General features: G+C 40.5%; 2 long non-coding RNA genes across 2 annotated transcripts; both read left to right on the plus strand.

Moving 5' to 3' along the window:
- Nucleotides 1-1,447: 1,447 nt before the first annotated feature.
- Nucleotides 1,448-19,939, plus strand: LOC306919483. Its single transcript, XR_013789549.1, has 3 exons — nt 1,448-1,594; nt 14,974-15,178; nt 15,389-19,939. It is a non-coding gene; the product is annotated as an uncharacterized lncRNA (long non-coding RNA).
- Nucleotides 8,650-10,797, plus strand: LOC306919313. Its single transcript, XR_013789509.1, has 3 exons — nt 8,650-8,721; nt 9,759-9,875; nt 10,639-10,797. It is a non-coding gene; the product is annotated as an uncharacterized lncRNA (long non-coding RNA).
- Nucleotides 19,940-20,140: the final 201 nt, after the last annotated feature.

Raw genomic sequence — 20,140 nt, forward strand, 5'->3', positions numbered from 1 at the left:
CAAGTGGCATGCTACATTACAGCCCCCACTGTCTGTCCTGTGTCCAAGTGGCATGCTACAGCCCCCACTGTCTCTGTCCTGTGTCGTAGTGGCATGCTACAGTACAGCACCCACTGTCTCTGCCCTGTGTCCTAGTGGCATGCTACACTACAGCCTCACACTGTCTGTCCTGTGTCCAAGTGGCATCAGCTTCGGTACAACTCCAGCTATACAGCCAGCCTCTCAAGCTGCACCGAGGCTAATTTTAAACCCTCCTTGCAGGTGTTACTGCAGTCTGTAGCGTTTTGGGTTCCTCCTCACAGAAGAAGTGTTTTGGGCTGCCAACCCTCTCCACCATATATTATACAATTCCTATGATGGATAGGATTATATTTATTTTTGTATTCGCACATTTTAAAACAACACATTTGGAACAACAACATATTGTACGGGTGAGATTTAGATTTAGTGGGGATTTATAAGGTTAATCTAATTTAACAAAATAAATCATAAAAATCAAACATAAATAATACAATGGTTACACAGTATAAATGAAAAAGTAGAAATACATATTAGTAGAAATGTAAAGTGTATGTGTAGTGTGTGTGGAAGAGACTGACATTGAATTGTTAGATGTGATTCATCAAATGGTTTTAAGTGAATATCTTCACTAAAATGATTTAGTGAAGATAGACTTTGATGACATCACAGTATAGAACATAGAAGTGGGCGTGGTTTTCTGGACCCACTGAAAAAATCATTCATTTTTTTCACAAAAATATTTATACATTTATTTAAAACATATACTTAAATGTATTCAAATACTTATATCAATTATTTTAAGCCTAGAATCAAGCCTTCCAGGATCCTGGTGAATCATGACCATAAAACCTCTGATTCTGTGAATAAATGAAAATGAAAGACGCTAAACAAGCATTTATTAAATGTAGTAAATCATATAATTAAATATGCAATCTTGTTGTTTGTTTGTTTTCTCACAGAATCAGATGTGTTATGGTCATGACTCACCAGGATCCTGGATGGATTGATTCTAGGCTTAGAATAATTGATATAATATTTTAGTAAATCTCTATGGGAGAGTTTTCAGCTCTATAGCTGTTCTATAGCTGCTCCCCACTGTATTACACTGTACCATGGCTCCCCCTAGTGACCGTTTATGGTACGTGCACCGTGCACGCTCCAGGCTCCAGCAGGGCAGAGCCACAGAGAGAGTTACGACATTGAGGGGGCAGAAAACAGCCTGGTCACGTGGTTCATGTTCTCGCGCGAGCCCATAGACTCCAATGCATTCCGTAAACTCCCGGATGTCCCTTTTCAATAGAAGTCTATGTAGACGTCAACGCCATTGGACTGAAGCCCCGTGACGTGAACAGAGTTGTCGTAACTCTGTCTCACTTTATATGGCTCTGCAGCAGCAGGGCTAGTGCGCATGCATAGCCCTTTGCACAGTAGGCCTATGTGCGTTCACACACAGCTAGCTGTTAGCCTGTTAGCAGTGTGGTTTGAAAACACAATAATACTAATAATACGAATAGACAGTAAAAGGTTTGAAAACAGTGTGGTCGTTAAGCAGCTCAACCCTGAAACACAGCAGGTAAGATGAACTGATTCACCTTGTTTTTACTACATTTATCTTTTATATTATTGACTCATCTTTTAACATGGAACAACACGACGAGTATTTCTCTCATATCTGATAGTTAGTTATAAATGATCCTAAACAAGCAGTAGTTAATACTAGCAGCAGTAATAATATTGTAACTTGTTATAAACAAGCAGTAGTTAATACTAGCAGTAGTAATAATATTGTAACTTGTTTTAAGGCCACCTACGGACGGCTGCAATTCGAAACTGCCCCCCCGTAAAGTCTGAATACCCCCACCCACCCCTTTTCCCCTCACTATGGGGTAGCCGCAATTTGCAACTCTATATTTTTTTACAATGGGATGAATATAGAGTTGCAATACCCTCCATTGACTCCCCACTCATCATATTGCGTTTGCGATCTGCTGGTCTTAAACAACGTTAAACTCACCAACATTGCAGCTGTAGTCCAAGCTTGAATTATCCTCTTTCAATCTGCCGACCTTGTTTTTCATAAAAATCCCCCGTAGACATGTTATGAGCTACTTTCTGTCCAAAATATTCCACAAGTGATATTCCTGCCGTAATATTCAACCTGCCGTAAAACAAGAGTGTGGGAGAGCGCTTGTTTAATAGAATCTTACCCCGAATCTTACCTGCGCAGGTAAGACACCCAAAGAAGAGGCCGACGCAGCGCAACGCCTCGTCACGCACGGCCTTCTATTAAACAAGCGCTCTCCCACACGTCTTGTTTTACGGCAGGTTGAATATTACGGCAGGAATATCACTTGTGGAATATTTTGGACAGAAAGTAGCTCATAACATGTCTACGGGGGATTTTTATGAAAAACAAGCTCGGCAGATTGAAAGAGGATAATTCAAGCTTGGACTACAGCTGCAATGTTGGTGATTTTAACGTTGTTTAAGACCAGCAGATCGCAAATATGATGAGTGGGGAGTCAATGGAGGGTATTGCAACTCTATATTCAACCCATTGTAAAAAAATATAGAGTTGCAAATTGCGGCTAACTATGGGGTATATCTTGCGCCACCCCTTATCCATAAACTAATTTGTTATTTTTTTAATATTAAAAAAAACCTTTTAAAATAGTTCAAATGGCCGATCTACAAGCTCACAATGGCTCGATGTAGATCGGCTAGTTTAACTATTTTAAAATGTTTTTCAAAATAGTAAAAAATGGCGAATACGTTTAGGGATGAAATTAAATGAAATTAAATGAAATGAAATCTATATTTACCCAGGGTATCTGGGCTAAGCTCAAGAACTTGTTTCCAGCCAGGCCCTGCTCATAGAACACATTTCATCGTAGTGGTTGATGCCTTGTTCAAGGGCATTTCAGCGGTGGTAATTTTAACGTGTCGGACGGCTGGTTCGAACTGGGAACCTTCCGGTATCTAGACCGCGCCGCTATCCGTTCGGCCACCGCTGCCACAGGATAAGGGTTAAGGGTGGCGCAAGATGGATCCCTAGATGTTTTTCCCCTTTTACCTCCTTTTATGATGATTTCCTGTTTTTGGTTACTATATAGAAGTGTATCTCTGTATGTCTCTACATGTTCTGATTAATTGAAAAGGGTGGACCCGATTGTAAACAAGTAATGCTTTCTGGTGTCGTCCACAGTTGTACTTGAAATGTACTGTAATTCTGCAAACAGTTAAAGGACCACTTCACCACTTTTCAACCTATCTTCATATAATAGGTCCTCATTAATAATCATGATAAAATGGCACAATTCTTTTCTACTCAGTCTGTGCCTCACCGTCCTCCAGTGACACCATCATTAGGCAGATAATCTTTTTTTACAAAAATGTTTAGATTTTTATTATCATGAGAACGATAGCTTCCATTTTCGCTTCAATCAATCAGTCTGTTATAAATGTGATCCTAAATAAGCAGTAGTTAATACTAGCATCAGTAATACTATTGTAACTTGTTGGGGGGGGGGGGATTTCTTAATTGATGTTATTAGGGCGTTCCACATTTAGTGGCATAGGAGCAAAATTAATTTAATCCATTGTTTTAGCCTAATCTGGGTTGCATGTGGTTTGTGGAACTCCCTCTGGTGTTGAGATTGTGGACTTAATTTACATCAAGGAAGTATTTCGGTGGTAGTGAAGGTAGTGAATCTTGTAGGCCAGGCCCATTGCAAAATGCTGTGCTTTCGTCAACCTAAGCCATTCCAGCGGCAGCCTATGAAAATGGGCAGGGGTGATGTGGGTTCGGGGAGTGAGGGCAAGTAGTAGCCTGACCAGTTTGTTTTGGGAAGTCTGGAGCCTTGTTTTAAGGGGCTTTTGAGGTGCTGTGGTACATGCATAGTTAATTATTTCGCTGCTATCTATGTTTATAAATGTAGCTAGGCTAACGGTACCTACTGGTGCTATCTACGTTTATAAATGTAGGTAGGCTAATGGTACCTACTGGTGCTATCTACGCGTATGTTCGTAGACAACCGTTTACTCCATATATGAACGCTCCGTCCGTCTGTTTACCTTTTAGCATTGCTCCGGCTAATATGGAGAGCCTCCGTCCCCATCAGCGATGGGATTTTCAAATCTAGCTCCGTTGAGCCTCCATTATAACATGATTTTCAAAGCGCCGTATCTCCAAATGTTCGAGAGCTGTCCATGACGATCGTAAATCATTTTTGAGTTTGTACCGCATGGCTGAGAAAATGTAGCTGGTTGTACTGCTAGCTAAAGGCTGTGGTGTCGCTGATGCGAGTGGTGTTGTGGTCCTCACAGAGGCCCCCACCTTCCTGTTTAACCCGGAAAGGAAACAAGCTCCGTAGAGTGGGAGCAGACCTCGGCAGTGGGAGAATTCTAACACTAGATGGCGCTAAAGGATTGAAATAAACCTTTTACGAGGGCTCCTGTTAGGGTCTTCATGGTGTTTTTGTTGACCAGTGAGAGTGAGGAGATCCTGTATAGGAATCTTGTTCTTTGGTTAAGTTTTTTTTTACATTGGTGGCCATTTTATCACAGGGACAATTAGCCTCCAGGATGGAACCTAGGTAGGTAATTTCATCTTTCTGTGTGATACTATTGTCGCCTAGCCTGGCTCCAGCCCCTGAATCGCTAGCCACGCCCATTAAAAAAATATATTCAGGCGATTCAGGGTCTGGTGACGCTCTCGAAGGAGCTCTGAGACTCGGTTGGAAATCTGTACGACGAATCAGCGTCGTTTCAACTCGATGACGTCAAAACAACAGCGCCGTCCAGACACAAACAAACATGGCTGCCCCCACTGCGGTGACACACGACCGTATCAATCTGGCTATTAAATCGGCGTATGATAAATAGTTTCTTTACAGAAACGACAGGTTTTATAAACATCATCATCCGACATATTTTACCGCTTTTGTTTACATGCTAGTAGCGCTCGTTGGCTCACTTGGCTGTGGTTTGTTTGGTTAGCAAACGGGTTAGCCATAGCCTCATGATTGACAACAACGTCATCTGCTTTCCTACTATTCTGATTGGTTGGTATGAACCAATCACCGAAGACTGCCGCTTTGACAACGCCCATCTCAGAAACGGCTGTAGTAGGGAGGGCTTTCAGACTGAATAATGGAGTGAAACGAAATGAAAATTCAGGCTGAGTGTCAGGCTAATTGTCGCCCACTCTAACCAATATGCCATCTGCCTTGTTGAGATTACTATTTGATCCACAGAGAATGGATTCAGTTTTTCCCAGGTGTAATGATAGTTTGTTATCAGCGAGCCAGGTGCAGATTCTACCGAGTTCAGAGCTGAGCTGAAGGCCTTTTCAAGCTGCAGGTTGTCAAAGGTGCAAACGTAGTTTGTAAATGAGCAGGATTTGTACTCTGTCCACTGTAATGTTAACACATACATCTTAGTCAATCAGATTTTTGTCTCCACCAGGCCAAAGGCATGGGGAGAGAGTATGTTTTGCACTCCGTCCGTGTGTGTGTCCGTCCGTCCTTCCGTCCGTCTGTCCGTTACCAGCTAATCTCCAGCACCGTTAACCGGGTCAATGCCAAACTTTGCACACACACTCCCTGGATGCCAACGATGAACCTATTATAGCGCCACCATGAGGCAGCTTTTGTTTTGTTATATTACTCCTCCTCATTCTGTCCAAAAATCGCGCTACACAAATCTTGTTGCACAGTATCTCTACAGTCATGTGATCAAGTTGGATCTGTCCGATATTTCATATTCCATCCTAATTGGCTATAATTAGCTTTCAAAGTTTGCAAGATTGGCTCGTTTTGAACAAAAATCCTCAAATCATGAACGCAGTATGCAATTTACGTGAAATCTTTCACACACTTTCTTACTAGGCTGAGGATTATATCCAACCCTTTTCACATTGGCCTGTTATAGCGCCACCAGGAGGCCACAACCTGACCTGGCTTGGTGGAGACCTGTGACCGAGGGGCCCTTTCTAGTTTAATTATTTTTTCGACTTCTCCTGGTGCGAGTTGACTTGTGACAATGAAGTCGACTTGTTGAGAAGTCGACTTTGGTTACTGCCCTATTGTGTTGTGGGTGCACACACCATTTAAATGTAACCCTAACACACACCATTGAAATGTAACCCTAACACACCATTGTAACACATCTTAACACTGTATTGGTTTGTTGTTCCTCACCACACTCCTTGAAACCAAAGCGCTTCCACACGCACAACCCACTCACACACTTGGAATCCTGAATTAAAAAATGTAAATGTTGGAGAGTTGGGCTAACACCTCTAGTTCAGTCAGACAACTCACGAATAGATGTAACCAATATGTATTAGAGAATGAGAATACAAGTGTGCATACAATATTAGACTTGGTGTCCGGCTCTGCTGCATTTTCTCCCTGCTCGGCACGATTAAACACATAACAACCAGGAACCATATGCAGAGGAAGGCAGGAAGAGCATGCAGACTGGTGAGCTTAAGTAGCCCGCCCAATAGGTCAGCTGACTGCCACATCAGCGAATGACTTGTGGGACTTGCACACGCTTATACACCCTTAATGCAGTATGTTAACCCCTTGAGTATAGTATGCGCCTTGAGCATGGCATGAACCCCCTCGAGTATGTCTGCCTGAACTAACTCCGCAGGCTACGCATCATTAGTCTGGCAGCCAACAGGCTTCTTTTGTTTAAAGTGGGAAAATTATATATATATATTTTTTCCCTGAAATATTGTTTATATGCATACATTCATGAGTGGACTTGCTGACCGTCTGACGGTAATGAGCAATTGTTTTTTATAGGAGGATATATGTGACCATACCATTAAAGGACAACTTTAGTTTTTTTCAACCAAGGTTCATGTTGTAGGTTGTTATTAGAGAAAGTAAAAGATGAGTGTTCATTTGTTTTCGTTTGCTTTCTTTCGTTTTAGGGATTTTAGCTGTTTTTGACATTCGACATTCAGGGCATTCGAACATGGGGCTAAATATGTATTTCTTTACAACATTTTATAGCGATTTCTTTTTTTATTATTTACTATAGTCCTACTAGACCGCAAGAAATTACATCTGGCCACAAAAGATCACAGGATCTACTGAATGTCATAGGCTCAATATGTCAGTAGATCCCGTGATCTTTTGTGGCCAGATGTAATTTCTTGGGGTCTAGTAGGACTATAGTAAATAATAAAAAAAGAAATCGCTATAACATTTTGCAAAGAAATAGATATTTAGCCCCATGCTCGAATGCCCCCGCCCCCTGTCAAAAACAGCTAAAATCCCTAAAACGAAAGAAAGCTGCAAATGAAAAAAGAATTACACTCACCTTTTACTTTCAACCTAAAACATGAACCTTGGTTGAAAAAAACTAAAGTTGTCCTTTAACAACCTATATAAGGCAAGGATTCTGAATCCATTCCATCCACAAAAGCACTCCTTGGGCTAAAAACGGCAATAGCCACTTGTCCAAATGTGCCCAAAATGTGCTGACCTCATCACATTTATGATGACGGCTGTTGCCGTTTTTAGCCCAATGAGTGTTTTTTTGTGCAAAACTAATGCTTGGAATGGATTCAGAATCATGACAACCCCCTAGTTTGACACATCACATGCTACTTCAAACTTAGTCCACCATTGCCGGCGTAGATCAATGGCAATTGGTCTTTTATAGTGCTTTTGATTGATCAAGTCATAATGCTACTCACGTTAGCATCGGGTTGCTCATTGTCGTTTCTTTGCTGCTTGTTTTCTCCAAAAAAATAGTCCAAAGTTTTGTTTTAGTCCAATCCGCCCAACGTTCAGATCTAAATAGTGATTTCTGAACACATCGTGCAAGCCATATTACCGCTTGTGGTGAAAACTAAGACATGTCGTAAAACTTGTTGCTCCTCCTCTCGTTGTATTGGGCTGTGTGGGCCGGAAGTAGTTGGCGCTTATTCACAGATATTTCCTGGCTGCCTGCAGTAATTTCACATGGACACCAGGGGGGCGATGAAAGTGTTAACATTATGGTAATTGTTAGGGTCTGGCCGAGCCTCGGGCCGACCCAGTTAGGGTAGGGTAGGGCCGGGGTTTGATTCTGTTTCTTTCAATCGCCTGTATCTCCTATTCCTTGTCCCAGATGGCAGTTTTGGTCAAAACAAGGTTTATTCCACGGCCCAGAGCCGGCGCTGTGATGCTCCTCCATTATGTTTTAGCAGCACCCGCGGTAAACATGGAATGATGATGCATCGTCACACTCCCTAACATAAGATCATAACTTCCGGTCTGGGTTTTTTGCTCTTCAAAATAAAAGTTAAACAGGGAAAAATGCTGGCGTGAATTATATCACAAGTTATCAAATGCTTGCGGCCTTATTGTTAAAGCATAATGAAATGTTGACATCTTGCCAAAAGCCCCTGATACACGTGGCAATTTTTTCGTCAATATCAACAAGCAATGTCCTTAATCAATGTTGACTTTCCACTTCTCCATTGAGTAGGATCAATCCCTGATCAATCCTAGTTGTTTAGAAAAGTCAGATCATCAGCGACCTCTACTGGTCAACATATCGGCATTCCTCCAATCACAGCCCTCATTGACGTCACGTGGTGCTTTCTCCCCGTCCCTGAGAAGTGAAAAAACATGGCGGCACTTTCTGCGCAGTGGACAGAGGAGAAGGAACTACTCCTTATTACTTTTTATTCTGGTAAGTGAACATTTTGAGAACAACTGTTGGGTGGAAATTATTCAATACAAACATGTAGGCGGGTTTTTTGCCGTCAAATTTGTCATTGAGCGACGAGCGTATATAGCCTATTTGTATACCGCAGTGTATATCGGCTGGCTGACGGACGTGCTTGTCTGCGGTACTATAATGAGGTGAAATTGAAAGATTTGACAGTGCTGAAACAGCCCGTTCTTAATATATTACTATAAAACCATCACTGAACATGTCATTGCATTTAGCTACTTTTATTTGTTATGTCACTACACGTGTTTGAAAAAATACGGCGTCGTCTATTTCCACTGGTACTAAAACCTCCCACTGTGTTTTGGATTCAGTGAATGAGCCACCACGGAGCTAGTAAAAAGCTTCGTAATGATATGGTAAAGTTTTAAATATGATAAAGGATGTGCCAAATATACCAATGTGATAATTTGAGGGAGATTATGACTGTACACTAGTGCATTGGTTCTCAAAGTGGGGTCCGGGGACCCCCAGGGGTCCTTGAGGGAGTTCTAGGGGGTACCCAGCTAAAGGATAGTTAGGAACCAAATGGACCCTTATGGGGATGTAACTCAGAGATTTGGTTCCATTTGTACACTGAGTTAATATAACATTGATTTGACAATATAAAATGGGGGTCCTTGGAATTAAAATGGTTGAGAATCACTGTTTGAGTCGTAAAAATCTTCTCTTGTGGGGTCCCTGACATTTGTTTTCAAATTGGAGAACCACTGACTGCACTAGTGCATTGTCAAGTGCTGTCTGGAAACCACCAGGAATCTTTGATATGTGGGTATCCTATTAGTTGGTAAATACATTTGGCTATTCTGATTTAAGTTCAAAATCATATCAAATGAAGTGATGGTTAATTATATTTGAGGGTCCTTGACTGGAAATGTTTTGACAAACAATGCACTAGTGTGTCACTGTATCTGTCAATGATTTAAATGAATTTAAGTTTTATTATTATCTTCCAAAATGATCACATGTTGCACTTGTCATGTTGTGTTTCACAGAGAACGATGTGTTGTGGAACCACAAGGCAAAAGTCTACCAAAGGCGTGACCTGAGAGCCCGGGCCCTGGAATGCATTAGAGGAAGGCTGTCTGAACAGCAGCTGGTGCCTTTCACAGGTAAGATCAGTACTTATGTCACTGCTTGTTTTGATTGATTGATTGAAATATTTATTAACAGTTTGCAGAATTACAGTACATTTCAAGCACAAACTCAATACAAAGACTGTTAACTGTGAGTGGACGACCTAATTAAGCATTACACTTGTTTACAAGAGGGTCCACCTTGTTCAATTCATCAAAACATTTTGAGACGTACAAATAGACGTACAAATAGACACTATATAGTCAAAGAACAGAACAGGAATTCATCATAAAGGAGGTAAAAAGGGAAAAGAAACGTATACAGTGAGGGGGGAAAAGGGGTGGGGGGATTCAGATTTTACGGGGGCCAGTTTCGAATTGCAGACGTCCGCAGGTGCCCTTTGAGAGCGGTTTTGAAGGGGATTTGCATGTCTTAATGACTGTTTGTAGGGCGTTCCACATTTTGGTGGCATAGGAGCGATTTTCAATTTGAATAGTAGTAGACTCTATGAGGGGTTCGCGCACCACCGCACTCCTTTTTTTCCTGTTCTAGATTGTTTAAAAAAAAAAGCAATAGTCCGGCAGCCGACAGGCTTCTTTTGTTTAAAGTGGGAAATTTGGTATATAGTCTTTTTTTTAATTGGCCTAAAATATTGTTTTTTTTGTGATTTTTTTTTTTTTTATAACAAATAAATAAAATGTCAAATAACATTGGGCACCCTGGGTCACTATTTTGAAAATGTTGAAAGGGCACACAAAGCGTTTTTAACTGATGTGGTGTTTGTTTGCTTTCTTGCAGTTGGAGACATAACAAGCAAATTCAAGAACCTACGAACAGTATTTCAACGGGAACACAAGGCTGTCACGAACAGCAGTAGGTCGGGTGCCGGAGCAGAAGAAGTCTACATTCCAAAATGGAAATTTTACAAACATTTTTTGTTCTTGAGTGGTGTTGGGGAGCCAGATAAAAGTTCAGATAATCTGGAAATTCTCCCATCTCCAGCCTCAAATGAAAATGAACCCCCTCACTTTCCAGCTGCCCATTCCCCTCCCATTCCCCTGTCAAAAGACCTCCCAAAGAACGGGCTTTGGAGGCTATGGACTTTGCTATGGACTTTTAAAAAAAAACAACAGTCTCCAAACATGCAGGTTTTTTCAAATACGTTGAAGAATACTTCAATGACATGCCCGATGACCAGGTTAAAATGATAAAAAGAAAAATGATTGAGACTCTCCATACATATTCAGAGGAGTAAGCTCACATGTTGTGAGCTTGTAGATTTATTATTTATTTATTTGTAGAGCTATTTTTGGCATAGATATTAGTTAACCCATTTTGAGCGGGAACCCCTTTTGGTGGTTGCATGCATTATGTTATAATTTAGCTATTGGAAAATAGCAGATCTACAAGCTCATAGCGCGCCACCAAGTGGCGCGCTATGAACTTGTAGGTCTGCTATTCTTTTTAACTTTTTTTTTGTATTTCGACGTCAGGCCTGAGTGGGTTAAGAGGGTCTAGCCCTAAAGTAAAATCATCCATTTTTGTTTATGTGGTAATTCTTTTGTTTATATATATATTTTTTATTCCACGATTTTGCAACCCATTTTTTCACCCAGTGTCAATTATCTAATGTAATCCTGGGCGCTACACTTCCTCTGCCAACCTGGGGAGCAGCGGACTGACCTCAGTTATTTTGTTGTTGTTGAATGAATTTGTTCACAATCCCATGCTGTATTGATGTTGGTACCAAAGGAGAGATAACAGACTTTGACCAAAATAAAATGTCTTCTACATTCTCTAATTGTGTAGACTTCTTGTAAATTAAGTAATGCAGATGTTTAAAACAGATTAATCGCCCAGGACGAAGTTCTTTGTCCTTTCTATTAGTAACGCCCGACGCTCAGGACGAAGTATTGTCCTAAAGACGAAATTTATTGATACGAGAACAGATCGCCTGGCTGTATAGCCCAGGCGCGCCTGCTGGGCTCTCCTCAGTGACGCGCAAGACTGAGACGTCATCAAAAAACTCCCTCCTCTGTTTAGCTGATGAAAACGAAAATCTTAAAACGTTCATAAATGGCGATCTAAATCATCCCGTCTTTTTCTGAAAAAAGATCCTGTGTTAGACGGCGCTCCGCGGTCCAGTCGCTAGTCTCGATAGATTTATTCTTGTCTCCCGTTGTTGTCGATCGATTCTAAAGTGCTGTGGCTATTGTTAGCTGCTACACAACATCATGAACTTCCGGCCGGTCCGTCCGGAAAAGGCGTCCGTGTTTATAAATCGACTGGGCGCATGAATGTAATGGATTAAATAGTTCCGGGCACAATCATTTGTTTTTATTTTACAGTCTCATGCAGTCTGAAGAGTTAAAGATCTATAAGGGTCCATTTGGTTACCAGGGTCCATTTAGCTGGGGACCACCTAGAAGTAATGCAGATGTTTAACAATTTTACAGGTCCATTTGGTTTCATTTTACACTCAGAGTTAAAGATTTATAAGGGTATATATTTTTGAATATTTTAATTCATTTAATAATGTTTATGTTAACACATTTTGGGCGGGAACCCCTTTTGGTGTTTTAAGCATTTAGCATTATGTTCTTTAGCTATTGAAAAATAGCAGATCTACAAGCTCGTAGGTCTGCTATTTTTGAAAATCGTGAAAATGTGGCGCAAATCATTGAATACATTCTTTCAGAATGAACATTTTTAACTCAAATCTTTGCTCCTGGGGGGATCCCTGGAACAACATATTTTCAGATGGAGGCCAATTAGGCCCTACATATATTTTTGGGGGTCCTTGACATGAAATAGTCATAGAGAAACACTTACATAGAAACATGGGTTTTTAAGAAAACCGTCATGATTTAATAATGGGTTAAGAAGAATTTATAGCAACGAAACATTTTTATTCCATGTTACATTGACCAATACATGTAAATAAAGATAATTCATTAAGATTTTAAAGTTAAACACAGATTACACAGCCAATTACCAAATAACTGTTGGAAACCAAAATCAAATAATGTTTAGAGAATCTATACAGGCTACTCCAATCCGATGGATCTCCTCTGCCAACTGACTGCTCCATTGGTATTAAAGTAGGAGCAGTACTCCTCTCGGACATCCTTTGCTTCCAGGGATGGGTTCCTGTTAGCAGATGCTACAAGAGGCAGCAGACCTGTTGGAGGACGTTCCTCGCGCCAGGTTCCTGGTCTGATTTGCCCCGTCAGTATATCTTCCTGGTCGATCAAAGAGGTGGGGGTGTACACTTGCCGAGTGAGTTTTTGAGTGCGGAGGTAGTTGTGGAGAGCACATGCTGCCTTTGTGATGCTGACAACCTTTGCTGGCTCAACCAACATTGGATGTTGGAACACTCGGAATCTGTTAGCCAGTATTCCAAATGCATTTTCCACAGTACGCCTTGCCCTAGACAGCCTGTAGTTATGGATTTCCCTTTCCACAGTTATTTCTCTTCTGGGATATGGCTTCATTAGCCAGGGCTTCATTCCAAAGGCTTCGTCTGCCACTACCACGTATGGCAAAGGGACTTCCCTTCCAGGCAAGGGCTCAGGTGTTGGGAGGTTCAGGGTGTTGTTCTCCAGAGCAGCTTTGAGACCACATTTGTTCCACACACCTCCATCACTGACTTTGCCATTGGTTCCAACATCAATGTACAAGAACCTGAGGTCTGCATCAACTAATGCCATCAGAACAACTGAGTTGGCATTTTTATAATTAAAGAAGTGAGATCCTGACTCTCTTGGTGGGTGTATAATAATATGTTTCCCATCCAGGGCTCCGACACAGTGTGGGTAGTTCCACTTGTCTTCAAACTGTATGGCAATTTGTTTCCATTCCTCAGTTGTAGCGGGCACCTTTATGTGTGTCTTCCTAAGCTGTTCAAACAGGGCGTTGCATGTTTCCACTACAATCTTTGCAATGCTGTGGCGGCTCACACGAAACGAGGTCTCCAATTCACCAAATGTGTGTCCTGTAGCAAGGTAGCGCAGAGTGATGGCTAGTCTTTCTCCTGGGGGAATTGCCTGCCTCATTACTGTATCCTGTCTGCGAATGGCTGGCTCCACCATCTTCAGTATATCATTGAATGTAACTTCATCCATTCTTAGCCAATTTCTGTATGTAGGGGGGTCCTCTTCAGCGAGCTCTCTTAAAAGTTGGTTGTAAGACCCCCTGTGTCGCCGTAGTAACCATCTCCTGGTCCAAAGCCGCTTCTCTTTAGTGCTGATGAAAATATATAATATATATTATAAACCAGGATAACCAGGGGGTGTGTGGCTAGCTGCTGTCCGGCAGACAATTATTCCTTAAATGAATGCCCTACTTCTTCGTACAACAATATGACACATGTGTGAAAACTAGCTTACAATGACTAGTGAGCTTGTAGATTTTCACAACTTATTTATTCTTTTAGATTGTTATGGTTTCCAACTCATATCCAACAATGTATTGAGTTATTGTGTGCAATATGTATAGTATATGTAAAAATGTAGCATGTCATTAAAGTACACAACATAGGTATGCTAGGCTAATAACAGGTAGCTAATTTCACATTTCTGCCTCTTTACCAAGTAGGCTAATTACTTTATTTCTGTTATTACATTTTAATTTACATTGAGTTGTGTATTTGAGATTAAAAAAGTGTTGTATTTTCTTACTTTTGCAAAAGAAAAGCTGAAGAAAATAGGATTGTTAAGGCAGCATATTCTTCACCCTCCATTTCTCCCCCAACTCTGGAACATTGTTTTCTTTTTTTCTTTTACCAGAACAATGCATCTTGGGATACATGTTGCCTGTTGCCCAAAATTGCTGTTGCCCTGTGTCTCATCATGTTGCCCATTGATGTTGATGTTGTCAGTTGATATTGACGAAAAAATTGCCACGTGTATCAGGGGCTTTATATAGGTAATGGTATGGTCACATATAAGACCTTATAAAATAAATTGCTCAATACCGACAGCCGGTCAGCAAGTGGACTCATTAATTTAAGTATTTTTTATTTAAGTAGGCAATATTTTAGGCCAATAAAAACACATTTCCCACTCCCCACCCCTGGCTGCCGGACTATAGGTCTCCAGTTATTAAAGTCCTTCCTTATTCACTTGATTTCAGACCGGAGTCCAGACTGCAGGTGAAGACGAACTCTCCAGACTCATAAGAACTACAATACCCATGATGCATCACTCCCAGGTGAAGATGAACTCTCCAGACTCAGCCCGGGACGTTTCTATTAAACAGGAAGCTGAAGACGTTTCTATTAAACAGGAAGCTGAAGACGTTTCTATTAAACAGGAAGCTGAAGACCAGCCACACCTCGGTAAGTTTCATGTGAAAGAAAATATTGTTCCTGAAGAAACAATGTATTTTGCTAAAATCTTTCAGAGCGGTAATAACCTGTAGTTAGTAACGGTTTAGTCAATCTTATCTTGGTAGGTAATAGCTCATTTAGTACATGGAACATGGAAGAAGAATGTGTTTACATTTTAGGAATCCAGTGTTGACCATCATGTTGTGTTTCTTCTCCTAGACATCCTGCACATGGTTGTGTGTAAAGAGGAGGTTTCTCCTGAACAGGAGAGGAGCCCCAGTCTGCTCCAGGAGGAACCAGAGCCTCCACATATTAAAGATGAACAGGAGGAGCTTAAAAAGGAACAGGAGGAACTACTTCAAAGACCAGAGGAACCTGTTGGGTCAACGTTGACATTACTAGCAGTGAAAGGTGAAGAAGAAAATGATGATGATGAAGAAGAAGAACACATATCTTCCCACTGCTCTGAGATTGAAGTTGAACTTGAATCTGACACTGAAGTCACTGAAGACAGTGATGATTGGGAGGAGACCAGTGAAGACGATGATGACGAACGGCGTGACAAGAGTTTCAGTGACTCAGGTTCCCTGAAGAAGCACCAGCAAGTCCACACTGGAGTAAAACCTTTTAACTGTGAACATTGTGACAAGAGTTTCAAACAGTCAGGTAACCTAAAGCAACACCTTTGTGTCCACACTGGAGAAAAGCCTTTCCAATGTAAACATTGTGACAAGAGTTTCATTCGTTCAAGTGCCCTAAAGACACACTTTCGTGTCCATACTGGAGAAAAACCTTTCCAATGTAAACATTGTGACAAGAGTTTCAGTATGTCAGGTGAACTGAACAGACACCAGTATGCCCACACTGGAGAAAAACCTTTCCAATGTAAACATTGTGACAAGAGTTTCTTTAACTCATATCTCCTGAAGCGACACCTTCGTGTCCACACTGGAGAAAAACCTTTCCAATGTAAATATTGTAACAAAAGTTTCAGACATTCTAGTTCCCTTTGGTCACACCTTCGTGTCCACACTGGAGAAAAACCTTTCCAATGTAAACATTGTGACAAGAGTTTCAAGGATTCAAGTAACCTGAATAAACACCTTCGTGTCCACACTGGAGAAAAACCTTTCCAATGTAAATATTGTAACAAAAGTTTCAGACATTCTAGTTCCCTTTGGTCACACCTTCGTGTCCACACTGGAGAAAAACCTTTCCAATGTAAACATTGTGACAAGAGTTTCAAGGATTCAAGTAACCTGAATAAACACCTTCGTGTCCACACTGGAGAAAAACCTTTCCAATGTAAATATTGTAACAAAAGTTTCAGACATTCTAGTTCCCTTTGGTCACACCTTCGTGTCCATACTGGAGAAAAACCTTTCCAATGTAAACATTGTGACAAGAGTTTCAGGTGGTCATCTCACCTAAAGACACACCTTCGTGTCCACCTTGGAGAAAAACCTTTCCAATGTAAACATTGTGACAAGAGTTTCAACAGTTCAAGTGATCTGAAGAGACACCTTCGTGTCCACACTGGAGAAAAACCTTTCCAATGTAAACATTGTGACAAGAGTTTTACTGCATCATCTTCCCTAAAAACACACCAGTATGTCCACACTGCAAAAAACCCTTTCCAATGTAAACATTGTGACAAGAGTTTCAGATATTCATCGTATCTGAATTCACACCTTCGTGTCCACACTGGAGAAAAACCTTTCCAATGTAAACATTGTGACAAGATTTTCTTTTACTCATCTCTCCTGAAGCGACACCTTCGTGTGCACACTGGAGAAAAACCTTTCCAATGTAAACATTGTGACAAGAGTTTTACTGCTTCATCTTCCCTGAAAACACACCAGAGTGTCCACACTGGAGAAAAACCTTTCCAATGTAAACATTGTGACAAGAGTTTTAGAGACTCATCTCTACTGAAGCGACACCTTCGTGTCCACACTGGAGAAAAACCTTACCAATGTAAACATTGTGACAAGAGTTTTACTGCATCATCTGACCTGAAAACACACCAGTATGTCCACACTGGAGAAAAACCTTTCCAATGTAAACATTGTGACAAGAGTTTCAGAGACTCATCTTTACTGACGCGACACCTTCGTGTCCACACTGGAGAAAAACCTTTCCAATGTAAACATTGTGACAAGAGTTTCAGTCGGTCATCTCTCCTGAAGACACACCAGCATGTTCACACTGGAGAAAAACCTTTCCAATGTAAACATTGTGAAAAGAGTTTCTTTGACTCATCTCTCCTGAAGCGACACCTTCGTGTCCACACTGGAGAAAAACCTTTCCAATGTAAACATTGTGACAAGAGTTTTAGTGGATCAGGTAACCTGAGGACACACCATTATGTCCACACTGGAGAAAAACCTTTCCAATGTAAACATTGTGACAAGAGTTTCAGAGACTCATCTCTCCTGAAGCGACACCTTCGTGTCCACACTGGAGAAAAACCTTTCCAATGTAAACATTGTGACAAGAGTTTCAGTGACTCATCTCTCCTGAAGCGACACCTTCGTGTCCACAGTGGAGAAAAACCTTTCCAATGTAAACATTGTGACAAGAGATTCAGAGACTCATCTCTCCTGAAGACACACCAGCATGTCCACACTGGAGAAAAACCTTTCCAATGTAAACATTGTGACAAAAGTTTTACTGCATCATCTTCCCTGAAAACACACCAGAGTGTCCACACTGGAGAAAAATCTTTCCAATGCAAACATTGTGACAAGAGTTTCAACAGTTCAAGTAATCTGAAGTCACACCTTCGTGTCCACAGTTCTCACAGGACAATAAAAAAGATGTCCACTTTAAACGGTGTGACCAAAGTTTAAATAACTCAGGTTACTTGTTAAGACAACATTGCATTCACACCATGGGGTAAAAAAAAGAAAGTTTCAACTATGTGTTCCTGTCTGTCTTGGATTATGGAGACATAATCTTTAGACATGCAGCAGCATCCACTCTTAAATCCCTAGTCTCTGTTTATCACTCATTGATTTGATGTATTACGGGTGATAGCTATGGTAAAACCTTGGTGAGCACACAGACTCCCACAATATGTAATTGTTTTTAGATCGTTTTGAAATTTGTCTTATCTTTTTATTTGTAAACCTATGTAATTCACATGTATATCTTTTGTTTTTCTTTTCCTGATCTTCTGATGTATTGTGATGTTTTTTCTATATGATATTGTATTACTCGACGACACTGAAAATTAATTTGATTACTCGGTGTAACTTTGAGAATAAACAAAACTTGAATGAATGAAAAATGAGCTCACTGGGAGGATCAAATTAAACAGCTGTATATTCGTAGGGAGGTCGATAGACAAGGACAATATTATGGATTATTATACTGCTCCTATATTTCAAAACAAATATGGGTAAATTCTCCTTCTACAGCACGGCCAACCAGGCGTGGAATGCCCTGACCCCTTCCCTCAAAAAATGCAGATCACTTACATATTTTAAAACAGGCCTGAAAGTCCACCTTTCAGCAGGCCCAATGGAGAGGAAATGATCACTTCTCTTTTAAACAGGTGACCACGCCCCCTCCTAACTTTCTCCCACTCTGTACATTTAGTGTTTTATTATTTCCTGTAATGATATATTTTGTTGTTGTTGTTTTTGGGGCGCTAGCTCCTCCTATTGAGCTTTGTCTTTGTGTGAACACAAACACGATGATTTGATTAGCTGATATCACCCATAGCGATGATTTGATTGGCTGATCATCACCTCATAGCAATGATTTGATTGGCTGATGTACATATTGAGGATAAAATTGTGAGGGCAGAAAAGTGAAGACGCTTAAAGTGATTGGCCGAATGACATTTGTGATGATTTGATTGGCTGAGCATGGAATGTGATGTATGATGTGATAAGAGCGCCCCTCACTTCACACAAGTGTGATTTTTGTTGTGGATTTGTGTTTGAATCAGTGTTTGACTGAACTCTGTTGCTGTTTTACATTCTTGTCTAATAAACTATTCAATCAATCCTGTCAATAGAGGCCTCCATTCTCCTGATCTTTGGTTTTTCTCCTCATGTTAAACCTTAAAGGACAACTTTGGGGTTTTTCAACCAAGGTTCATGTTTTAGGTTATTAGAGAAAGTAAAAGATGAGTGTTATATATTTGTTCATTTGCTGCTTTATTTTGTTTAAACACTTTTAGCTATTTTTGGCAGGGGGCGGGGGCATTCGAACAAGAGGGTAAATGTATTTGTTTTACCAAATCGCACAGCGATTTCTTAATTATTGTTTTCTATAGTCCTAGACCCCAGGAAATTACATCTGGCCACAAAAGATCACGGGATCTATTGAATGTGAAGAGGGAGGTGACAAACTGACATTTTGGAAAACAGTGAATTTTATTCCAAATACTATAGGGATTCACAGTTATTGAAATGTCAGCCCATGTCCGAATATAAACAGCTTATATGTATTTTTATTTTAAAATATCGGCTAATGTAGAAAATTCATTGTTAACAATGTGTAGGAAAAATGTCTTGAATTAAAAAATAAAGTAAGTAAAACAATGTTGAGTGTTCAACAGTCTGGCTGAACCTCTACCTAACCCAACTCCTGTCACATCTACAACACTTTGTTTGAAATCAAAGCCCAAGACGTTTCTGTTTACTGCTGCTTTTTACTGAGGTGTATGGGTCTGTATTCAGTTTGCTTTTTATTTTATTCTTATTTTTCTATTCTAAACCAATAGTTTTGATTGTATTCAAATGTCCCTTTATTGTGAATGCATCACCCTTTACATTGCTCTTAATGTTGTGTGTGTAAAGCACACTGCCTTCCTTGTTGAAATGTACAAATAAACATGCTTACTCTAACGGGCAAAGCAGTGCTGTAACTTAATTACACTGTTTAGTAAATCAACTCCTAAATAAAAATATTATTAGACAATGAATCAATCATTTATTCAAGAGTACATTCACCTTT

This window comes from Electrona antarctica, assembly GCF_951216825.1.
Source record: "Electrona antarctica genome assembly, contig: scaffold_25, whole genome shotgun sequence".
In the NCBI taxonomy this organism is placed as follows: domain Eukaryota; kingdom Metazoa; phylum Chordata; class Actinopteri; order Myctophiformes; family Myctophidae; genus Electrona; species Electrona antarctica.